This window comes from Cryptomeria japonica, chromosome 9 (assembly GCF_030272615.1).
Source record: "Cryptomeria japonica chromosome 9, Sugi_1.0, whole genome shotgun sequence".
In the NCBI taxonomy this organism is placed as follows: Eukaryota; Viridiplantae; Streptophyta; class Pinopsida; order Cupressales; family Cupressaceae; genus Cryptomeria; species Cryptomeria japonica.
This window is the reverse complement of record NC_081413.1, coordinates 498,171,284-498,198,163: the sequence shown is the minus strand read 5'-3', so window position 1 is coordinate 498,198,163 and position 26,880 is coordinate 498,171,284.

Below are 26,880 nucleotides of genomic sequence, written 5' to 3'. Positions count from 1 at the left end.
CATACACATATACACATGCATACACATACACACATACACAGTATATACACATACACACATACATAGTATATACACATACATATGTACATACATACACACATACATACACACATACATACATACATACCCATGCCTACACACATTCACACATACATGTACACACACATACACACATACACATACATACATAGATACACATCCACACACACATGCACACATGCACATATACATTCACAGACTCATACACACACACATACACACACATGTACATACATACATACACACATACATGCACACATTCACACATACATACACACATAGACACTCATACACACATACTGATACATACACATACACTCATACACTCACATACACATACATACATACATACATACATACACATATACATATATTGATACACATGTAGACACACACATACATACACACATATAGACAAGCACACATACACACATACACATGTTGGCATTTGCATGAAGATTGAATTAATGATATGTTATGTTGTCATTTATATCAATTAACTAGTAATGATATTGTTGTAATGTTGTTTAGTAACCAGTATGAAGAGCTAGTGAAGGAAACTGAAAGTAGTAGGTAAGTTTGTGGAGTGAAAAGATATTGCTAAGTATTGGAGAGTTGAACCGGTAAGCCCTACCTATTGTTTTGATAAACCCTAACTGATTAAGTCTGGTGAATTGGTTATATTGGTTTATGATCTGATGGTGAGAAGTAATTCTTATGACATGTATGAATATTGTATGAAGAGAGTTTCAAAGTGTTTTTGGTGTGTTGAGGTAATGGTTTTTGTCTTGGGAATGAGCAAGTATATTGCATGTAATGCAAAGCACATGATGAGTTACTAAGTTCGATGAAGCGATGATCAAGGAGCGATCGAGGCTTTCTTGAATGATGTGTGGAGATTGTTATGTAATCCAATGGTCATACTTAAACTGACTTGTTTGTAATCTCTATGTGAATTAGGTTTTTGTTGTGTTACCGACCTAGTTGATTTGTTTATAAGGTCGATGAGTTGTTTAGTATCAGTGTTGGCAAAGTTTTAATTGAGTGTGTGGTTGCCGAACCAGATGATGTATCTGCAGTCCAAGTAAAGGAAGATAGGAGCATGAAAAGGATCTCAACAAGCAAGTGTAGTGCTATTCAAACAGATCAGAAAACTCCTATTGTTTTCTAAAAATTATAGCAGTTAAATCCCCTAATCGGGTAAGCTCTAACAATCTTGGTTCTATTCAAATCCTCTAACAAGGTGGTCCATTAGCTTGGATTCTAAATCCTTTACAAAGGTTACTCCTCATAGGGTATTGCTTCTAATAATGCATTATAATTAATCCCTTAACCGAGTGGTCCCTAACAAGATCTGTTCTTAATAGGACTTTTTGTAAAAGATTTAGCAGGTTTTTCTCCTAACAGGACAAACTTCAGAAGAGCTCAGATAGTTATCTTGTGAGTCTCATCTCACCGTGGTTTTTCCCATTTGGGTTTCACGTCAAAAATTATTGTGTCAAGTGGTGAATGTTTTTGTGGTTATGTTTTCTATGGCTGATTTGCTTAGCTATTTAATCCACTTTGATATGTCATGATAACCACCAACAATATGAAATGAAGTTTTACTTATGTCAGTAAAAGTATTTGGATGTTTGTGAGTTACAATTTATTTACTATTAATCTATTGTAACAGTCAACCAGTGTAGCTTGACAATTTTTATCTTGACAGAGATATTGCATTGATAGTTCTATGTTTACTTTGAGAGATTGATTTTGAAATTGGTTAACTTTATCAATTTTTATATCTATTGATTGACCCTCCCCCCCTAACAGTAGTTGACAGGATCCTTGTTCTTTCATCATACCATCAATTGGTATCATAGCATCTCAGGTCCTCTAAGGTCTAAGCCTAACAACTTGAGGTAAAGATCTTGTAGAACATGATGAAGAAGTAAGGTCTGAAGTTTAATAGAGAGAACTATAGGATATGGAGTGATAGAATGAAAATTTATATTAAGAGTCTTGGAAATCAATATTGGGAAAATGTTAATACTCAATATGTTCCACCTAGTTAGATTATGACTGATGACCAGAAGAAATAGCAACAAGAAAAAAATCAAACATTGGAGGCTATTATTAGTTCTTTGTCTGATGTAGAGTATGTAGATGTCCATGGTTTGGAGACTGTATATTAGGTATGGAAGAAACTTGAAGAAATTTATAGCAGTAATGAGCATGTGAAGATTGCAAAAGAAGAGAGTCTAAGAGGAAAGTTTGATGACATGCAAATGGCTAAAGGTGAGAATATCCAGTAGTATGGTCAAAGGATAAAAGAGATAGTTGGTGAGATCAAGAGTGTTGGTGGTAAAGTGGAGGATGCCACAGTGGTTAGTAAGGTATTGAGAACCCTACTATCGGTCTATGCTATCCGAGTTGCAACCATTCAGGAGTTGAAATATATTGACAAAACCATGATAACCCTTGACTCCATCACTGGTAAGCTTACTGCTTTTGAATTAAATGGTTATGGTGGTAGTATTGAGAAATCTGAATCAGCTTTTACAACTTCTGTTTCTAACCCATCTATGAGGAAAAGTAGAGATGCTAGTCATAATTATGATCCAGAAGAGAAACCGATGATGAAGATAGTTTGGTTGAGCTTGAAGCATTGTTGGCAAAGCGGTTGCCCAGAGGTACCTTTTAAATATAGAAGTAAATTACCTTTGAAATGTTTTGCATGCAACAAGATTGGACACATAGCTGCTAACTGTCCTAATGGGGATAATGAGCACAAGTGAGAGATATTCAAGATGTACAAGGGTAAAGACAAAATAGATTGTCTTATTGCAGTTGATGGTGGTATCACTGATGAGGAATCTGATGGTGATGCTAATGAAGACATTGTGTTTGTAGCCATTAAAGAGGAAACATCTGATCAGAAGGCTTTAGTTTCGTGAATGGATAATTATGATGATTGGATCATTGATAATGGTTGTTCACATCACATAACCGGTGACCGGAGCAAATTTCTTTCCTTGAAAGAATTTGATGACGGAGTTGTAAGATTTGTTATTGACTCACCCTACATGGTTAAAGGTAAGGGAACTATTTCTCTTAATGGAAAGAGCAGTGTAGATGATGTCTACTGGGTTGAAGGTCCAAAGCACAATCTTTTGAGTGTTGCTCAACTCAATGATAGAGGATATCCATTGGAGTTTAAAAATGGAATGTGCAAAATCTATGGGAGCAAAGGTGAACTGATTGCAACAGGCAAGTAGACTAAAGGTAACTTGTTTCACCTGAATCCTAAAGTCAGCAACTGTTTAATTGCTAAAGTAGATGATAGTTAGCTTTGGCATAGGAGATTTTTTCATATAAATTTTGATAACATTGTTAAAGTGAGTAAGTCAAAGACAGTGAGAGGTTTTCCTCAGTTGGACAAACCGGTTAATGCTCTATGTAAGGAATGTTAGTTGGGAAAGATGACATCCTCAACTTTAAAGAGCAAATCTTTTTCAGTAGAACATCTATTGGATTTGGTTCATACAGACCTTTGTGGACCAATAAGGACTAAAAGTATTCAAGGTGACAGATATTTCATGATCTTCACTGATGATTGTTCAAGGATGATGTGGGTCACATTATTGAAAGATAAATCAGAGGAATTTAGTAAGTTCAAGGAATTTAGGGCCTTAGCTAAAAAGGAGAGTGGTAAGAAGATAAAATGTCTGAGGACTGATAAAGGCAGAGAATTAACTTTTGAAGAATTCACTAGATATTGTGAAGAAAATGGTATCAAACCACAACTTTCTACACCGAGGACACCACAACAGAATGATATTGCAGAGATAAACAACCGGTTAGTTGTTGAAGCTGCTAGGACGATGTTGATACAAGAAGGTGCAGCAAATAATTTTTGGAGAGAAGATGTCAACACAAATGTCTACACTATGAACATGATTTTGGTAAAAAGAGGTAAGGATAAGACTCCTTATGAATACTAGTATGGTAGATCACCTAATGTTAGTTATCTCAAGATATTTGGAAGAAAATGTTTTATTAAGAGAGGTGACTATGTTAGCAAGTTTGAGGCTAAAAGTGATGAAGGTATATTTCTTGGTTATTCCAACAAGAGTAAAGCCTACAAATGTTATAAAAACCGGACATAGAGAATAATTGAGAGTGTTGATGTTCGAGTGGATGAGTATCTTGAAGTCTCAGGGGAAACCAATGTGGAGAAAAAGAATGAAGATCCTTTCATTTTGTTTTTGGAACTAGAACCTGTGAAACGTGAAACCGACAAAGAGAATGTTGTTGTACCAGTTCAATCAGAATAGGTAGATTCAGAAGAAGATGATGTTAATAATGAAGAAGAACTTGAAGATAATGATCATGTCATTCTGAGGTATGTGACACTCAATCACAATCCTGAGCATATTATTGGAGATAAGGATGTTGGAGTGTTAACCTGAAGAAGAATCAAAGAGAATTCTTGCATGATCTCCACCATTGAACCTAGAACTGCTAAGGAATCATTTGGAGATGATCATTTGGTTAAAGCTATGGAAGAGAAGATTGAAAAAATTGAGAAGAATAACACATGGACCCTAGTACCCCCGCCCAGTAAATAAAAATGTGATAGGTACTAAATGGGTTTTCAGGAACAAGCTGAATGAAGATGGTATTGTAGTTCACAATAAAGGTAGATTGGTTTGCAAAGGTTATGCACAAGAAGAAGGAGAAGATTATGGTGAGACTTTTGAACTAGTGGCTAGACTGGAAGGTGTCATAACTCTACTTGCATTTGCAGCACACAAGGGATTCAAAGTATACCAGATGGATGTAAAGTCAACATTTTTGAATGAAATACTAGAAGAAGAAGTATACATTAAGCAGTGAGATGGTTATGATCTGATTGATGAGAAAGACATGATATGCAAGTTGCATAAAGCATTATATGGATTAAAGCAAGAACTGAGAGAATGGTATGAAAGACTTCATTCACACCTGATGAAGATAGGTTTTCAGAGAACCAGTGAAGATAGAAACATATATCTCAAATCTGAAGGAGATAAAATACTAGTTAGTGAAATGTTTGTAGATTTCCATAGGTTTGCAAATACAACAAATGAAGAGTGGTATTTTCATTACACAATATAAGTATGTGAAGGAAGTATTAAAGACATTTAGTATGAGTGACTGTAAACCAGTTGGGACACCAATGGTTACAGGTTGTAAGCTGTCTAAGAAATATGAGGCCACATCTGTTGATGAGAAGGAGTACACATCAATGATTGGAAAATTGCACTATGTTGTTCACAATAGACCAGATGTAGCTCATGCAGTTGGTCTAGTTGCTAAATTTTAGAAGAATCCGAAGGAAATAAATTTGATAGCAACCAAAAGGATATTCAGATGTTTGAAAGGTAATGTTTACTAGGGATTATGGTATCCATATGGAGGAAACTTTGACTTGAAGGTGTACACAGATGTAGATTGGGCAGGTAATGTTGATGATAGGAAAATCACAACCGGTGGAGCATTCTTTCTTGGAGGAAGACTTGTTTCATGGAGTAGCAACATAGATTACTTTAGTGCCGAATATTTGCCAATGGCAAATTTTTCATGCCGGCCATGTTGGAAATGGTGAATATTTTGTACCGACTGGGGGTGGCCATGTCGCCAAACATTATCAATTTCTATCAAAGTCACGACCTGACTGCCATATGTTTTATGCATTTAAATGTTTCTATGTGATGATTTGCCAATACAATATATGGTGGACACACGGTAAATTTAATTGTTTCACCTACACTATCTGAGGTTGCCTTAAAGGATGACCTTAATTTTCCTATAGGCATGTGAAGATTTGTTAGCCACGGGGACCCAATTCGCTTGATATCTTGCCGACGCGTGTCTCCATTCACCCCAACTTTCGCCAACTATATTGTATTCGCCTATTATTTGGATGACCTACAATCACCTCAAAAATTACGTAAGTTGTATTTGGACAACCTATAATCGCCTTGAAAATTACATAAGTTGTGTTATAGTTACGCAGGATTCACCAAATATTTTTATACCATATAAAATTCCCACAGAATTTGCCATATAAGGATTGGTATAAATACATGCAAAGATCATATCTATCTCAACACAATCTAGTGGGTTCTAGGCTCTGAATTCTGATCAATAGCGAAGTTTAAGACCAAGGAAAATCATTGTTGTTGACTGCATTGGCAACTGCTAGTGACCTAAAGCCTAAAGGTGAGCGATCATATTTTTGAAGTGGTATATTATACATTATAGTCTATTATTGCTACTTCAACAAATTGATATTTTTTTGGCAGCCTTTATTTCATTGGATATGTCGAATAGGAAGAGGGGTAGGAAACCTGAATGTGGGGAAGGCCAGGAGAGGCCAACAAAAAGCAGAATTTTGTCTTCATACTTTGGCATTGGAAAAGATTTTGGTGAAAATCAGGAAGGTACATCATCACAAGTACAAGTACAAAATTTGCCACCTGCACCGCATATTGAAGATGACAGCGAACCTGATATTTCAGATCAGGATGATCTTGAAGAAGATTATCTGGTAGATACCCAAATTAGTTGGAATGATATAATCGACTTGGGTCATAATGCACGGAAGGGGAAAAGAAAATACATATCAAAAAAGGGTGAACCACAATCAAAAAAGGATCGCGAGTGGGATATGTCAGTGAGGAATTTTCAAATTAATTGGGCATCAAAGTATCCATTCATTGAACCAGTGGAGAATCCAATTTAAGGTGAGCCTCCAATAGAATGTAGGTGTAAGATTTGCACTTGGAAACATAACAAGGAAATTAGGTTGCAGCTAAAATTTGACACCATAGAAAAGCATATGGGTAAAGTTTATGAAAAACAAATGATAGATAAGGTTGAAAAATCAATGATAAGATGGAAAATGAAGGAGGAATGCAAGCATGTGAGGAATGCCGAAGAGTATTATTTTCATGAGAAAATACAGACGAAGCCTACTAAAGTTAAAGGTTCTATTGAAGCTGTTTTTGGAAAAGCAATGCAAATAGAACAACTGGGAAAAGTTGTTCAGTTAAGCATTGTTTTTTATATTTTGAGAAGAGGGCGTGCTATGAGAGATTTCCCATCAATTAGTGGTTTATTACACTTTTTGAAAGTTCCTAACTATCCTAATAGACATTGGTCAATAAACAGTGGATGGGAATGGGCAAGTTGTTTTGCTGAGGTTGAAAAAGAAGGTGTAAAGGAAAAAATAAGAGAGTAAAACTTTATTGCATTTTCTTTAGATGAAGTTACGACAGTAGACAATACTTCATGGATATGCATGCATGTTTATACTATAGAGAATCATACCCACCAACCTCATCTACTATCTATTGCTAAAATGAAGGAGAGTGCGACAACAGAAAATTTATTTCAACTAGTAAAGAGAAGTTTAATTGTATATGGAGGTATGGATGACATGATGGTAGCCAAAAAATTGGTTTGTGTTGGAGCAGATGGAGCTTCAGTAATACAAGGTCACAGGAATGGTCTTTGTACAAAGATTGAAACTTCATTTGCACCGTACATAACTGAAATTCACTGCATGGCTCACATAATGAATCTAGCTTTTGGAATTGTGAGCAAGTTTCCTTTGGTTAAAAAAATTAAAATTTTAATCAGAGAGCTCTACTCACACTTCTGTCGAAGTCCCAAGCGATTTATGGAATTTCAACACTTTGCTGATGGAATAATTGATGGGAACAAGCTTCTCAAGGATAATGATACCATATGGATCTCTTTGGATGGTCCAGCGCATCGAGTGTTTTCAGAATATCCATCCTTGATTGGACTATTTCACACAACTCGCGACGAATCAGATCAACCAAAATTTTCTGAACTTCTTAGCAGGTTAAGTAATTTAGAGACACTCTTAACTTTAGCAGCTCTTCAGCCCATGCTAGAGGAAATGAGGAATATTATGAAGGCTTCCCAAAAAAGAGCTTTGTATATTGCAGAATATTCTATGTTGCGGACCCTTGACAATCTCTATCGAAATCAACCAACACTATTTGATGAAAAATTTGTTAAGTGGCAGACACTCACAGATTTGAACAATCTTGATAACTTTTTACAAATCGGTGTAGATGGGGAGGTATGTGCCAATGTATGGGGAGTTGAGATACCAATGCACTTCTATGCCATGGTCGACCTCAAGGAACCAAGAAAGAACCCTAGGAAGCAACTAGCAAGAGTTACAAGGGAATATTTCCACTATATTGTTGAGACTGTAACTACTTCTATGAAGAAAATTGCATATGATATTTCCTTACAAATTAGAAGTAGATTCCCTCTTGACAACCTAATCGAAGCCATGTCTATCGTGTTTCCTCATTATTGGAGCCTCAACAGTGCAACCAATTTTTGAAGTAAGCTACTGACTTTGATAAAACTGTTTTGTATATCCAGAGAATTGAATGGAGTAACTATAAATGGAATATTAGATGAAAGTCATCTTCAAGAGAAATCATCTCATTTTGCATACACTATGAGAGAACAATATGCCAAAATGGAGAACCCCCGCGAAGAGGGATCAATAACAAGGCTTTGGAAAACTATAGATGAGAACAAAATGTTGCGTGATTCAATGTCAGAATATGTGAAGCTTGCTAATTTATGTATTACCATGATATTGGGTTCGGTGGAAGATGAGAGAGTTTTCAGTGCTTTGGGGTTCCTAAAATCAAAGCTGAGAAACAAACTAGACAAAAATTTGAAAAATTCCTTGAGGCTCTATAAATCTAGGTATGATGTCCACACTTTTCCTTATGATAGGGCACTACAAATCTGGAGGTCCAAATGTGAAAGAAGAGGTTTGGGAAACACTTCAAACCAAAGTGCCAGTGGGACTATTACCCCATGTACTAGACCGTTAGCTATTGGTAGCATTGAGATGTAGTTCGACGAAGGTATGCAGACTCAGAGTGAAGAAACTCAAACCACAGACAAGAATCAAGAAAGCTCTGAATTTGATAAGGATGAATGGAAACTATAAGAGATTGGTATTTGTTAATCTTATTATTGTATCTCATCATTCATATTACAAAAGCATATTACTTTTTGCAATTATAATTTAATATTGATTTGTAATTGTAGTTTTCAACTTTCTATTTCTAGATTTAAAATAGCATAATTAAAAAAAAAACCATAATGTGTTTATTGATATAGAGATGTTTATTGTTTATTTATACATGTTTGAGTCTCAAATTTGTGATACATTTCAGAACCATATGATATACACATGTCGAGAACTTAGATTTTCATTAATTCTTTCAAAATATAGCCATATGATACAATTCATTCAATAGTAATACACCAATCTGTGTGATTCTCCATGCAAATTGCAAAAGTGAATACAAAGTTTCAGAACCCTTTGCAAATGACCCTAAATTCCCTTTTATAGAAACAAGAGAGCAACAACAGCTCCTGTGTGATTCTCCAATGTCCATGCAAAAGTGAATACAAAGTTTCAAAACCCTTTGCAAATGAACCCAAATTCCCTTTTATAGAAACAAGGGAGCAACAATAGCTTCAGGTTGAATTGCAAGTTTGCAACATGTGAAGATTGAAAATCAAAATCACAAACTCAACATAGATTTATATGGCCATCACAGGCCATATTAGCAATTTAACTTCTGCTACATATTTGATGTCTCTTGTTCAAAAAATAGAGTTCAAAATTAAATATTAATTCACGCCATGACAAATTAAACATAGATAATAGCAGTGCCTAAAACCTACTAATTAGAAATAGAGAAATGCATAAATGTTAAAGCAAGGGAGAATTTGAGAATACAAATTTACTGGCTGAAGTTTTGCATGGTGCATCATAGATTAATAGGCTGGATTAGCAAAATAGCAATACCGAGTGCTATTTTTTTCCTATTCATAAAATAGTTTCATAGGGTGGATTAGCAAAATAGCAATAGCGAGTGCATCATAGATTCATAGGCTAGATTAGCAAAATAGAAAACAAAAAAAACATAAAACCTTGAAATTAAGAGTAAAAGAAGAAAATTGTGCAACACATACTATGATTCTTAAGAATTATGTGCAAGTTTTTGTAGGGTGCTCCACTCTTCATCTGATGGAAGGTCAATATTCTATAAACTATGGAAAGTCAACTCCAACTTCATCAACATTCCATATTTAGAAGATTTACTTGACATCACTGTTTCATCCAATACCGAATTTAGAGTTGTAAATGGTTGGATGAATTCCAGAAAGCTTTGGAGAGTTGTGTCCTTTGGAAGCAAGTCTAAATTAGACTTCATTTTTATCTCCATGCTTTTTTTGTAAGCTTCTTCTCCAATGAATTTATTTGATGTGTTAACAAGCCTAGGCAAACCAAGTTTAGTCAAATTATTTTTCTTTTCTTCCAGCTTCAACATCTTTTTTCCACAACTTTCCATAACTTCTGTTGTTTCCCTTAGCTTCTGGCATTTTTGAATGATAGATGATGTCTTAACTGTAGAATCAATGCGGCTCTTAATTCCCTTGGATGCCAAGTAGCTGTCACTAAAACTGTAGACTACTTTCAGAATCTTTTTTGCCATATCCTTGTTTGAATAAACATGTGTGCTCTTCTCATAGTGCCCTTTGATTTTTATATAAATTAGTCTCATACTTTCAGTCAATTGAAACCATTCACACAACTTCTCACTCCTCTGCATTATTTGCCGCAAAATATTTTCTTGTATATACTTCATTGTATTTTTCATATTACCTTTCAATCTATCCTCCAAAGTTATAATTTTATCATTTGCATTGTGCAGGTCTTCTTTCATTTGTGCACATTTTTTTCTTTCTTCATCTACTTCCTCTTGCAAATGTTTTTCTTTTTCCTTCCCATGATCCAATAGGTCTTGTAATTTTCTCATTTTGGCGGCAGCAAACTCATAAATTTTGTATAATTTTTGAAAACTGGCTTTTTCCTCAACAATTTTTTTACTGCTTTTAGCCAGTTTTTCTGTCAAGTCCTTCAATTCCGCATCCATCTTTTCCTACTCTGCAATTTCTACTGTAGAGCCCAAATTTTTTATCCTTTTCTACAAATCATTGCACTTGCTATCTGCTGCTTTCCTCCTTGATTTTTTGTATTCCAGGTCTACCTGTAACTTTTCTATTTGTTTCTCCAGTTTATTTTTTTCTCTCTCCACCTTTAGCAGTGAAGTGTAGACCACTTTGTTAGTCCTTTTTGACACACGAATTTTGTCCACATTATGTACTTTGGAAAAATCCATTTGGAGGGTGCTAACTTGAAATTGAGAGGGATCTATCTGACTCTGTGGTGGATTTTATCTTTAGATGGGGTCGGGGGCATATTAACCATGAACTCCATCATATCTTTCTATGGGTCGTATGTTGGAAATACCCTGTTCCTTGCAGGCTGTTTGTTTACAACTTCAGACACAGAAACCCTATGAAATGCTTTTTTTTTTTTCTTTATTTGCTTTTGTTGTGTGTTCATATTTTTCATAGTAATCACGAAATTGAAAATATGGGCTTACTGAAGCAATTGAATGTTTGAAAGGTGACATAGGAATACCATAGGCTCCAGTTCCACTTATTCCTGTGGTTTTAACTAATGCCTGACTAGGATTACCAACAACAGTTCCTGATGTTGTCCCACTCCCACTGACACTTTAATGTGTAGTTTTCATAGTCTTTTGAGGTGTGTGATCTGAAGCTGCAAATGATTGATTTGTAGTGTCAATGGAACTTGATATAGGATTCTAATTAGTATGAGATTGAGTATCTACCTCTAGTGGCCTCTTGCGAGAGATATTTTGTTGTTGGCATTTGGCATTATAACAACCAATGGGAGATTGTTGGCATTTCAATAAGGACATTGAGAAGGTTGTTGATGATTATGGAAATAACTGATTAAGGATGTTTACTGTCTTGATATTATTATTTTGTCATTAATATCAAGAAATTGATTTTCTAATTTAGTATGATGTTGCCATATCTTGAGAAGTATGATTTGAAGAGTATAAAGATGTCGGTAAAAGACACAGAAAGAATATGATGAATAAGGGGATGAATAAGGTATTCAATGGGCAACTATTACCGAGTCAGACAATGATGAGATCATGATGTTTAGATTGTTTTAACATCATACATATGTTGTAAATTGTAAGGTTAATACTATACTATATTACTGAGCAAAGAACCTAGTCGGTAAACCCTAAGGAACCTAGTCAGTAACCCCTAAGGTTATCGCTATTGGTTAATGAAGCTAGAATGTCTATCGAGTGAAGTTTAGTATTTATCGAGTTGTTATCGAGTTGTAACCGAGCTATAACAAAATACATTAAATGGTTACATGCGTTATTTAATGAAGGAAGCTGATGAGCTGGAATTGATTAAATGTTGTGTATGCCATGCATGAAGTTTGTTAATGAATCTATGGCAAAGGAAAATCGGCATGAAGATCTACAGCTCAGATTGAACTGCAATACCCTAGCACAAGTTCCAAGAAATGTATGCAAGTTCCAAGGCAGGGTAAAACATTTTCAAATCGAAGGATACATTGAACCTGGTCAAAGTTTGAAGATATGATGGCTATGATTGATCATGGGAAATGTGCTCAAGGAGATTAAGTGGTTAGCTAATTGTTTATAAATAGGGAACTATTGATAAACAATGTATGCGGGCAAATGTATGCATAGGGATGCTACATAGTGATTACTGAGCACAGAAGCTTGAAGACCTATTTGAATAACAGAGTATAGAAGCCCAGCAAATGGACAAGATTAGTTCTATGTCTAGATTGTATTAAGCAAATAAGAATCTGCTTTAGCATTTTAGATGTGAAGTTGCAAATAGATTTTTATTACTATTATTTTGTGAAGTGATAGAAAATCTCTTAATCGAGTGGACTTAACAGTCTTATTTGTAAAACCCTCTAGCAAGGTGACATTTTGATTGAGTGTTTGAAATCCTTTAACAAGGTCACTTCTAACAAGGTGAAGATCCTAACAGATCTGAGGGAAATCCCTTGACTGGGTCACATCTAGCAATGTGTTTGTAATCTTTAACAGGATTTGCTTTTAACCGAGCATACTCTAGAAGAGTATATTTATTAGTGGGTCCAAAATCCCACAGTGGTTTTTCCCTATTTGGGTTTTCACGTTAAATCTAGTGTTATGAGGGTTATGATGTTTATATGCTTTTGAGTTTGCATGTTTAGCAATTTTGGTTATATTACTGAAGTATATGTTACCGAGGTTGAATTTGATGTTTTTATGGAAGATTAAGTTTGTATGATTCACCCCCCCCCTCATCTTGTTGGCTATTAGATCTGTACCTACATTAAGTATCAGAACTATCAATTGGTATCAAAGCTTTGGACTCCGGAAGAAAAGTTTAAAGGTACTTGAGGCAAAGATCCAAAGATGTATACGAGGGATGTGCCAAAGCTGAACAAGTCAAGCTTCTCTACATGGCAAAAAAGGATGAAGCTGCACCTATCAGGAGTTGGAGAATACGCTGTATATTATCTGGAGAATGATTTCATCACACCGAGCATCTATCCATTAACAATGGAAGAGATAAAGGCAAAGCAAGAACATATCCAAGCAATGATTGAAATAACATCTGCATTGACCGACTCAGAGTTTAATGATCTAGAAGGCTGCAATGATGCAAAGGCTATGTGCGATAAGCTCATATCAGTATATGGAGGAGATGAACATGTTCAAAGAGAAAAAGTAGATATTCTAAGAGGACAACTTGAATCTATGAGGATGAATGAAGGCAAGAACATAACTCAGTACAGTACAAGACTAAAGGAGATTGTCAATCAAATCAAAGGAGCAGGTGGAACTATTGAAGAAAAGGATATAACAAGTAAGTTCTTAAGAACCCTTCTACTGGCTTTTGCAATCAATGAATTGAGGTATGTACCTAATATGCCAATTTCCTTAGATGCTACTATTGGTAAGCTACATGCATTTGAGTTAAGTAACTTTGATAACAGTGGATCTTCAGTAAATAAAGTTGAATTTGCATTTAGTTCTTTTCATCTTGATGAATCTAATGATTACAATGAAAGAAAGTATAAGTACTCTGAAGGAGATCACATGGAGCAAGTGAAAGATTTCGTAAGAACATGGAAGAAGTACACAAACTGTATGAGGAAATCAGAAAGCAGGAAGAGTTTGAAGCACTATTAGCCATAAGGTTACCGAGAGGCAAAGGTAAGTATAAAGGAAAACTACCTTTGAAAATTTTCAATTGTGATAAAATAGGACATATGGCTTCTAACTATCTTGACAAAGAATCTACTGAAAAGAGAGATTACCGAGATGATAGATAGAAAGAAAATCATTACAGAGGACACAAAAACTTTAGAAGAAGAGATAGAAAGATATGCTTAATAGCTGACGAGGAATCCAATGATGATAAATTAGATGAAACTGATACAAAGGAAGTAGTTTATGTGGCTATCAAAGATAGATCATATGAAGAAAGGTATGAAGAAAAAGTCCTAATATCTCATGTAAATACTAATGATTCTTGGATCATAGATAATGGATGCTCACATCATATGATAGGAGATAAACACAAGTTTGTTATGTTAGAAGATTATGATGGAAGCTATGTAAGATTTGGTAATGATGCACCATGTCTAGTGAAAGGTAAAGGATCTATAACACTTCTTGATAATGCAAGATGCAATGATGTTTATTGGGTTGAAGGTTTGAAATACAATTTGTTGAGTGTAGCACAACTAAACAATACAGGTTACCGAATAGAATTTTAGAAGGGAATTGTCAAAGTTCTTGACAAGAATGGAAAGTTAGCTGCTACTGGGACACAAACAAAAGGTAACACATTTCACCTTGACTCAACTTGGAACAAGTGTCTGTATGCAAAGATAGATGATATCTGGTTATGGCATAAAAGGTTTTGTCATGTAAATTTTGATAATCTGATCAAAATAAGTAAGAAGCACCGAGTAAGAGGTCTACCGAGTCTTGAAAAGCTTGAGAATGCTATGTGCCGAGGATGCCAGATGGATAAGATGACAAGATCAAGCTTTACAAGTAAGTCTTACACTTCTAAGGGAATTTTAGATCTTGTGCACATTGATCTTTGTGGTCCTATGAAAGTTCAAAGTTATTATGGTGATAAATATTTCATATTATTTATGGAAGACTATTCAAGGATGATGTCAGTAATGTTTTTAAAAGAAAAATTAGAAGCTTTTCAAATGTTTAAATGATACAAGGCAAGAGTTGAAAATGAAATAGGAAGACAACTAAAATGTCTTAGATCAGATAGAGGAGGAGAGTTCAAATCTGATGAGTTCAACTTATTTTGCAATGATCATGGTATTAAAAGACAATTCTCTGCACCGAGAACTCCACAGTAGAATGGAATAGCTGAGAGAAGAAACAAATCTATTGTGGATTGTGCTAGAACCCTGATGATTGAAAAGAAAGTGCCACAAACATATTGCAGAGAAGCAATAAGCACTGCAGTTTACACTCTGAACTGCGTACAACTGAAGAAAGGTACTTTGAAGACATCATATGAAATCTGGTATGACAAGAAACCTAATGTAAGTTATTTTAAAATCTTTGGAAGTAAATGCTATGTACACAAAGATGATAGAAATGGCAAGTTTGATCAGAAAAGTGAAGAAGGAACATTTCTAGGTTATTCTTCTAGCAGCAAAGCATTTAAATGTCTGATCAAATCATCTAACAAAATAATAGAAAGCGCAAATGTGAAAATTGATGAATTTGCAGAAAGAAATGATGAAGGAAATTCCAAAGAACTAGAAGATTATGATGAATTTGTCTATGTTCAACCAACAAGTCCTACCGAGAAAACTGTTGAAGAAAATGAAGAGAATATCTAGTTACCAAGTGATGAAGAAGATCATATAGAGCCTATAGAGCTTGTATTAGCCAAATATGTCAGAAGACATCATGCACCAAGTCAGATTATAGGAGATAAGGATGATCCAGTGATGACAAGGAACAAACTGAGATAGAACACATGTCTGATATTTGAATTTGAACCAAGAATAGTGAAAGAGGCATTTAAAAATGAAGTTTGGATAAATGATATGACATAAGAGATTGATCAAATCAAGAAGAATGACACATGGACACTAATCTCAAGACCAAAGGACAAAAATGTAATCGGTACAAAGTGGATTTTCAAAAACAAGCTAAATGAAAAAGGAGAGGTCATTCGAAATAAAGCAAGACTAGCATGCAAAGGTTATGCTCAAGAAGAAGGAATTGATTATGGTGAAACTTTTGCACATGTGGCTAGACTTGAAGGAGTAAGAACATTGTTGGCATATGCTTCTTTCAAAAACTTCAAGGTATATCAAATGGATGTCAAATCTACATTTCTGAATGGAATATTAGAAGAGGAAGTTTTTATTGAACAACCTGAAGGATTTGTTGAAGACAATAATAAAGATCATGTATGTAAATTGAAAAAAACATTATATGGTCTGAAACAAGCACCTAGGGCATGGTATGAAATATTGCACTCTTATTTGATTAAGATTGGTTTTATAAGGACAAGTGAGAATAGCAATATGTACATGAAGAATGATGAAAATGGAATACTGATCTCAGCCATATTTGTTGATGATATTATATTTTGTGGAGATGACTCTCTTTGTAAGAACTTTGGAAAAGAAATGAGCAAAGAATTTGAGATGTCATTAGTCGGTGAGATAAAATATTTTATAGGTTTACAGATACTGCAAATGAAAAATGAGATTTTCATTACTTAATCCAAGTACATAAAGGAGATCTTGAAGAAATTTGGAATGGAGGATTCAAAACTAGTAAGTACTCCTATGACTACCAATTGTAAACTATCAAAGAATGATGAATCTGCATTTGTTGATGAGACACTTTACCGATCCATGATTGGAAAGCCACAATATGTTGTTCACAGCAGACCAGACATAGCACATGCAGTAGGTATAGTTGCAAGATTCTTTGTAGATCCTAAGGAAACACACATGACAACAATCAAAATAATTTTTAGATACTTGAAAGGCACAGAGGATTATGGCTTAGTATATCAGAAAGGAAATGATTTTGATTTAAAAGTGTATATTGATGCTGATTGGGTAGGCAACATTGATGACAGAAAAAGCACAAGTGGAGGAGCTTTCTTTTTAGGAGAAAGACTAGTGAGTTGGCTTAGCAAGAAACAAGGATGTGTTTCATAGTCAATAGAAAAAGCTGAATACATTGCTGCAACATTGAATTGTACCAACATTGCATGGATCAAACAATTGTTGGAAGGTATAAATCAGAAAGTTATCAAGCAAGTAACTATATTCTGTGACAATACTAGTGCCATTAACATTTCAAAGAGTCCTGTTATGCACTCTAAGACAAAGCACATCTCTATCAAATATCATTATCTTAGAGAAGAAGCTCAAGAGAAGAAAGTGGTGTTGGAGTATGTTAGCACAAAGGAACAAATAACAAATTTCTTCACCAAGCCACTACCAAGGGACACTTTTGAATATCTCAGAAGTAAGTTAGGGGTCCTACCCCTATCTTCTACTCACCGACCGAGTTCGGTGAAAGCATCAATTCAATGACTCTATCGAATATCTTTTAAGAGTTGATGCTGATTTACACACTCTAGGATGTTTTCTAAAGGTGTGTAGGAAATAATGCAGGAAATAATACAGGAAATAATGCAGGATACAATACAGGGAATAGGAATTGAAGAAAAAATGCTCTGACCGAGACTAAGTTGACACATTATAGCAGGAATTCACTTCATACAGGAAGAAATTATGTTTTAGTTCTTTACTTTTTGGCATTGTTGTCAAAGGGGGAGAAGACTGATTGAAAAGACTGAAACTAAAGATTGATAAAAAAAAAGGGGAGAAGACTGGAGAGAAGAGGAGAAGACTAATGTATGGGGGAGAATTCTAATGACAGCAAGAGAGCATTTCAGAATCACAACAATCTGAATCTTTTTAAGGTCAAATCAATTGGTTTCACCATCAATGCCAAAGGGGGAGATTGTTGGCATTTGGCATTATAACAGACAATGGGAGATTGTTGGCATTTCAATAAGGATATTGAGAAGGTTGTTGATGATTATGGAAATAATTGATTAAGGATGTTTACTGTCTTGATATTATTATTTTGTCATTAATGTCAAGAAATTGATTTTCTAATTCAGTATGATGTTGCCATATCTTGAGAAGTATGATTTGAAGAGTATAAAGATGTTGGTAAAAGACACATAAATAATATGATGAATAAGGGGATGAATAAGGTATTCAATGGGAAACTATTACCGAGTCAGACAATGATGAGATCATGATGTTTAGATTGTTTTAACATCATACATATGTTGTAAATTGTAAGGTTAATACTATACTATGTTACCAAGCAAAGAACCTAGTCGGTAAACCCTAAGGAACCTAGTCGGTAAACCCTAAGGTTATCGCTATCGGTTAATGAAGGTAGAATGTCTACCGAGTGAAGTTTAGTATTTACTGAGTTGTTACCAAGTTGTAACCGAGCTGTAACAGAATACATTAAATGGTTACATGCATTATTTAATGAAGGAAGCTGATGAGCTGGAACTGATTAAATGATTGGTATGCCGTGCATGAAGTTTGTTAATGAATATATGGAAAAGGAAAATCATCATGAAGATCTACAGCTCAAATTGAACTGCAATACCCTAGCACAAGTTCCAAGAAATGTATGCAAGTTCCAAGGCAGGGTCAAACGTTTTTCAGATCGAAGGATACATTGAACCTGGTCAAAGTTTGAAGATCTGATGGCTATGATTGATCATGGGAAATGTGATCAAGGAGATTAAGCAGTTAGCTAATTGTTTATAAATAGGGAACTATTGATAAACAATGTATGCGAGAAAATGTATGCACAGGGATGCAACATAGTGATTACCGAGCACAAAAAATTAAGGACCTGTTTGAATAATAGAGTATAGAAGCCCAGCAGATGGACAAGATTAGTTCTATGTCTAGATTGTATTGAGAAAATAAGAATATGCTTTAGCATTTTAGATGTGAAGTTGCAGATAGATTTTTATTACTATTATTTTGTGAAGTGACAGAAAATCTCTTAACTGAGTGGACTTAACAGTCTTATTTGTAAAACCCTCTAGCAAGGTCGCATTCTGATTGAGTGTTTGAAATCCTTTAACAAGGTCACTTCTAACAAGGTGAAGATCCTAACAGATCTGAGGGAAATCCCTTAACCGGGTCACATCTAACAATGTGTTTGTAATCTTTAACAGGATTTGCTTTTAACCAAGCATACTCTAGAAGAGTTGTTGGCAATATTGCATTATAACAGACAATGAAAGATTGTTGGCATTTCTTAAGAATATTGAGAAGGTTGTTGATGATTATGGATATAACTGATTAAAGATGTTTTACTATCTTGATATTATTATTTTGTCATTGATGTCAAGAAATTGATTTTCTAATTCAGTATGATGTTGCCATATCTTGAGAAGTATGATATGAAGATTATAAAGATGTCGATAAAAGACATAGGAAAGAATATGATGATTAAGGTATTCAATGGACAACTACTACCGAGTCAGACAATGATGAGATCATGATGTTTTAGATTGTTTTAACATCATACATATGTTGTAAATTGTAAAGGTTAATACTATACTTTGTTATCAAGCAAGGAACCTAGTCGGTAAACCCTAAGGAACCTAGTCAGTAAACCCTAAGGTTATTGCTATCGGTTAATGAAGGCGGAATGTCTACCGAGTGGAGTTCAGTATTCATCGAGTTGTTACCGAGTTGTAACCGAGCTATAACAGAATGCATTAAATGTTTACATGTGGTATTTAATGAAGGAAGCTGATGAGCTGGAGCGGATTAAATGATTGGTAAGCCATGGAATAAGTTTGTTAACGAATCTAAGGCAAAGGAAAGTCGGCATGAAGATCTATAGCTCAGATTGAACCGCAATACTCTGGCACAAGTTCCAAGACTATTATGCAAGTTCCAAGGTGGGGTAAAATGTTTTCAGATCGAAAGATGCATTGAACCTGGACAAGATTGAATATATGATGGCTATGATTGATCATGGGAAATGTGATCAAGGAGATTAAGCGGTTAGAAGATTGTTTATAAATAGGAAACTGTTGATAAATAATGTATGCGGGAAAGTGTATGCACAAGGATGCTACATACTGATTACCAAGCACAGAAACTTGAAGACCTGTTAGAATAACAGAGTATAGAAGCCCAGTAGATAGACAAGATTAGTTCTATGTCTTGATTGTATTGAACAAATAGGAATCTGCTTTAGCATTTTAGATGTGAAGTTGCTGATAGATTTTTATTACTGTTATTTTGTGAAAGTGACAGAAAATCTCTTAACCGAGTGGACTTAATAGTCTTATATGTAAACCCTCTGGCAAGGTGACATTCTCATTGAATGTTCGAAATCCTTTAACAAGGTCACTTCTAACAAAGTGAAGATCCTAACAAATCTAAGGGAAATCCCTTAACCGGGTCACATCTAGCAATGTGTTTGTAATCTTTAACAAGATTTGCTTTTAAGCGAGCATACTCTAGAAGAGTCTATTTCTTAGTGGGTCTGAAATCCCATAGTGGTTTTTCCCTATTTGGGTTTCCACGTTAAATCTAGTATTATGAGGTTTATATTGTTCATATGCTTTTGAGTTTGCATGTTTGATAGTTTTGGTTATATGACTGATATATATGTTACCGAGATTGAATCTGATGTTTTTATGGATGATTAAGTTTGTATGATTCCACCCCCCCTCTCATCTTGTTGGCTATTGGATCTATACTTACATTAAGTATCAGAACTATCAATTGGTATCAGAGCTTTGGACTCCAGAAGAAAAGTTTAAAGGCACTCGAGTTAAAGATCCAAAGATGTATAAGAGGGATGCACCGAAGCTGAACAAGTCGAGTTTCTCTACATGACATAAAAGGATGAAGCTACATCTATCAGGAGTTGGAGAATATGTTGTATACTATATGGAGAATGATTTTGTTACACCAAGCACCTATCCATTGACTATGGAAGAGATAAAGGCAAAGCAAGAACATATTCAAGCAATGATTGAAATAACATCTGCATTGACCGACTCAGAGTTTAATGATCTAGAAGGATGTACTGATGCAAAGGCAATGTTGACTAAGCTCATATCTGTGTATGGAGGAGATGAACATGGTCAAAGAGAAAAAGTGGATAGTTTAAGAGGACAACTTGAATCTATGAGGATGAATGAAGGTGAGAACATAACCCAGTACAGTACAAGACTAAAGGAGATTGTCAATCAAATCAAATGAGCAGGTGGAACTATTGAAGAAAAGGATATAACAAGTAAGTTGTTAAGAACCCTTCTACCAGCTTATGCAATCCAAGTTTCTGCAATCAATGAGTTGAGGTCTGTACCTAATATGCCAGTTTCTTTGGATGCTACTATTGGTAAGCTACATGCATTTGAGTTAAGTAATTTTGATAATAGTGGATCTTCGGTAAATAAAGTTGAACTTGCATTTAGCTCTTTTCGTCTTGATGAATCTAATGATTACAATGAAAGAAAGTATAAGTACTTTGAAGGAGATCACAGTGGAGCAAGTGAAAGATTTTAGAAGAACATGGAAGAAGTACACAAACTATATGAAGAAATCAGAAAGCAAGAAGAGTTTGAAGCACTATTAGCCAAAAGGTTACCGAGAGGCAAAGGTAATTATAAAGGAAAACTACATTTTTAATGTTTCAATTGTGATAAGATAGGACATATGGCTTCTAACTGTCCTGACAAAGATTTTATTGAAAAGAGAGATTACCGAGATAATAGACAGAAAGATAACCATTACAGAGGACACCGAGACTTCAGAAGAAGAGATAGAAGACATGCTTAATAGCTGATGAGGAATCTAATGGTGATAAATTAGATGAGACTGATACAGAGGAAGTAGTTTATGTGGCTATCAAGGATGGCTCAGATGAAGAAAGGTATGAAGAAAAAGCCCTAATATCTCACATAAACACTAATGATTCTTGGATTATAGATAGTGGATGTTCACATCATATGACAGGAGATAAACACAAGTTTGTTATGTTAGAATATTATGATGGAGGCTATGTTAGATTTGGTAATGATGCACCATGTCTGGTAAGATTTAAAGGATCTATAACACTTCTTGATAATGCAAGATGCAATGATGTTTATTGGGTTGAAGGTTTGAAATACAATTTGTTGAGTGTAGCATAGCTAAACAACACAGGTTACCGAATAGAATTTTAGAAAGGAATTGTCAAAGTTCATGACAAGAATGGAAAGTTAGTTGCTACCGGGACACAAACAAAAGGTAATACATTTCACCTTGACTCAACTCAGAATAAGTGTTTGCATGCAAAGATTGATGTTACCTGGTTATGACATAAAAGGTTTTGTCATGTAAATTTTGATAATCTAATCAAAATAAGTAAGAAGCACAAAGTAAGAGGTCTACCGAGTCTTGAAAAACCTGAGAATGCTACGTGCTGAGGATGCCAGATGGATAAGATGACAAGATCAAGCTTTACAAGTAAGTCTTACACTTCTAAGGGAATTTTAGATCTAGTGCACACTAATATTTATGGTCCTATGAAAGTTCAAAGTTATTATGGTGATAAGTATTTCATATTATTTGTGGATGACTATTCAAGGATGATGTTAGTAATGTTTTTAAAAGAAAAATCAAAAGCTTTTCAAATGTTTAAATGGTACAAGACAAGAGTTGAAAATGAAATAGGAAGACAACTGAAATGTCTTAGATCAGATAGAGGAGGAGAGTTTACATCTGATGAGTTCAACTTATTTTGCAATGATCATGGTATAAAAAGATAATTCTCTGCACTGAGAACTCCACAGCAGAATGGGATAGCTGAAAGAAGAAACAGATCTATTGTGGATTGTGCTAGAACATTGATGATTGAAAAGAAGGTGCCACAAATATTTTGGAGAGAAGCAATAAGCACAACTGTTTACACCTTGAACTGAGTTCAATTGAAGAAAGGTACTTTGAAGACACCATATGAAATATGGTATGATAAGAAACCTAATGTTAGTTATTTTAAAATCTTTGGAAGTAGATGCTATGTTCATAAAGATGATAGAAATGGCAAGTTTGATCAGAAAAGTGAAGAAGGAACATTTCTAGGTTATTCTTCCAGAAGCAAAGCATTTAAATGTCTGATCAAATCATCTAACAAAATAGTAGAAAGTGCAAATGTGAAAATTGATGAATTTGCAGAAAGAAATGATGAAGGAAATTCCAAGGAACCAGAAGACTATGATGAATTTGTCTATGTTCAATCGAGAAGTCCTACCAAGAAGACTGTTGAAGAAAATGAAGAGAATATCTAGTTACCGAGTGATGAAGAAGATCATACAGAGCCTACCGAGCCTGTATTAGCCAAGTATGTCAGAAGACATCATGCACCAAGTCAAATTATAGGAGATAAGGATGATCCAGTGATGACAAGGAACAAACTAAGACAGAACACATGTTTGATATCTGAATTTGAACCGAGAATAGTGAAAGAGGCATTTAACAGTGAAGATTGGGTAAATGCTATGACATAAGAGATTGATCAAATCAAGAAGAATGACACATGGACACTAATCCCAAGACTGAAGGACAAAAATGTAATCGGTACAAAGTGGATTTTCAGAAACAAGCTAAATGAAAATGGAGAAGTAATTTGGAACAAAGCAAGATTAGTTTGCAAAGGTTATGCTCAAGAAGAAGGAATTGATTATGGTATATCAAATGGATGTCAAATCTACATTTTTGAATGGAATATTAGAAGAAGAAGTTTTCATTGAACAACCTGAAGGATTTGTTGAAGACAATAATAAAGATCAGGTATGCAAATTGAACAAAGCTTTATATGGTTTGAAACAAGCACCAAGAGCATGGTATGAAAGATTGCACTCTTATTTGATTAAGATTGGTTTTATAAGGACAAGTGAGAACAACAACATGTACATGAAGAATGATGAAAATGGAATACTGATCTCAGCCATATTTGTTGATGATATTATCTTTAGTGGAAATGACTCTCTATGCAAGAACTTTGCAAATGAAATGAATAAAGAATTTGAGATGCCATTAATCGGTGAGATAAAATATTTTATAGGTCTGCAGATACTACAAATGAAAGATGAGATTTTCATTACTCAATCCAAGTACATAAAGGAGATCTTGAAGAAATTTGGAATGGAGGATTCAAAAACAGTAAGTACTCCTATGACTACCAACTGTAAACTATCAAAGAATGATGAATCTACATTTTTTGATGAGACACTTTACCGATCTATGATTGGAAAGTTGCAATATGTTGTTCACAGTAGGCTAGATATAGCACATGCAGTAGGTATTGTTGCAAGATTTTCTGTAGATCCTAAGGAAACATACATGATGGCAATCAAAAGAATTTTCAGATACTTAAAAGGCACTAAAGATTATAGTTTAGTATATTAGAAAGGAAATGAGTTTGATTTAAAAGTTTATACTGATGCTGATTGGGCAGACAACATTGGTGACAGGAAAAGCACAAGTGGAGGAGCTTTCTTTTTAGGAGAAAGACTAGTGAGTTGTCTTAGCAAGAAACAAGGATATGTTTCTTAGTCAACAACAAAAGCTGAATATGTTGCTGCAGCACTGAATTGCACCAATATAGCATGGATCAAACAACTGTTGGAAGGTATAAATGAGCAAGTTATCGAGCTAGTAACTATATTCTGTGATAACACTAGTGCCATTAACATTTCAAAGAATCCTGTTATGCACTCTAAGACAAAGCACATCTCTATCAAATATCATTATCTTAGAGAAGAAGTTCAAGAGAAGAAAGTGGTGTTGGAATATGTTAGTACAAAGGAGCAAATAGCAGATATCTTCACCAAGCCACTGCCAAAGGACACTTTTGAATATCTCAGAAGTCAGTTAGGGGTCCTACCCCTATCTTCCATTCACTGACCGAGTTTGATGAAAGCATCAATTCGATGACTCTAATGAATATCTTTTGGGAGTTGATGCTGAGTTATACACTTTAGGATGTTTTCTAAAAGTGTACTGGAATTGATACAAGAAATATTACAGGGAACAGGAATTGAAGACAAATGCTCTAATTGAGACTCAGTTGATACACAACAACATGAAATCACTTCTTATAGAAAGAAATTATGTTTTAGTTCTTTATTTTCTTTTTGGCATTGTTGTCAAAGGGGGAGAAGACTACTATAAAGAAGACAAGACTAAGAGAAAACTGAGCAAACTACAAATTGGGAAGTAGACTGAAGAAATAAGGAGAAGTCTAATGTATGGGGGAGAGCATTTCAGCATTTTAGATTCATAGCAATCCAAATCTATTAAGGTCAAATCAATTGGTTTTGCCATCAATGCCAAAGGGGGAGATTGTTGGAAATATTGCATTATAACAGACAATGAAAGATTGTTGGCATTTCTTAAGAATATTGAGAAGGTTGTTGATGATTATGGATATAACTGATTAAAGATGTTTTACTATCTTGATATTATTATTTTGTCATTGATGTCAAGAAATTGATTTTCTAATTCAGTATGATGTTGCCATATCTTCACAAGTATGATATGAAGATTATAAAGATGTTGGTAAAAGACACAGGAAAGAATATGATGAATAAGGTATTCAATGGGCAACTACTATCGAGTCAGACAATGAAGAGATCATGATGTTTTAGATTGTTTTAACATCATACATATGTTGTAAATTGTAAAGGTTAATACTATACTTTGTTATCAAGCAAGGAACCTAGTCGGTAAACCCTAAGGTTATCGCTATTGGTTAATGAAGGCGGAATGTCTACCGAGTGGAGTTTAGTATTCTCCGAGTTGTTACCGAGTTGTAACCGAGCTATAACAGAATGCATTAAATGTTTACATGCGGTATTTAATGAAGGAAGCTGATGAGCTGGAGCGGATTAAATGATTGGTAAGCCATGGAAGAAGTTTGTTAACGAATCTAAGGCAAAGGAAAGTTGGCATGAAGATCTACAACTCAGATTGAACCGCAATACCCTGGCACAAGTTCCAAGACTATTATGCAAGTTCCAAGGTGGGGTAAAATATTTTCAGATCAAAAGATGCATTGAACCTGGACAAGATTGAAGATCTGATGGCTATGATTGATCATGGGAAATGTGATCAAGGAGATTAAGTGATTAGAAGATTGTTTATAAATAGGAAACTGTTGATAAACAATGTATGCGGGAAAGTGTATGCACAGGGATGCTACATAGTGATTACCGAGCACAGAAGCTTGAAGACCTATTAGAATAACAGAGTATAGAAGCCCAATAGATAGACAAGATTAGTTCTATGTCTAGATTGTATTGAACAAATAGGAATCTGCTTTAGCATTTTAGATGTGAAGTTGCAGATAGATTTTTATTACTGCTATTTTGTGAAAGTGACAGAAAATCTCTTAACCGAGTGGACTTAATAGTCTTATATATAAACCCTCTAGCAAGGTGACATTCTGATTAAATGTTTGAAATCCTTTAACAAGGTCACTTTTAACAAAGTGAAGATCCTAACAGATCTGAGGGAAATACCTTAACCGGGTCACATCTAGAATGTGTTTGTAATCTTTAACAGGATTTGCTTTTATCCGAGCATACTCTAGAAGAGTATATTTCTTAGTGGGTCCGAAATCCCACAGTGGTTTTTCCCTATTTGGGTTTCCACGTTAAATTTGGTGTTAT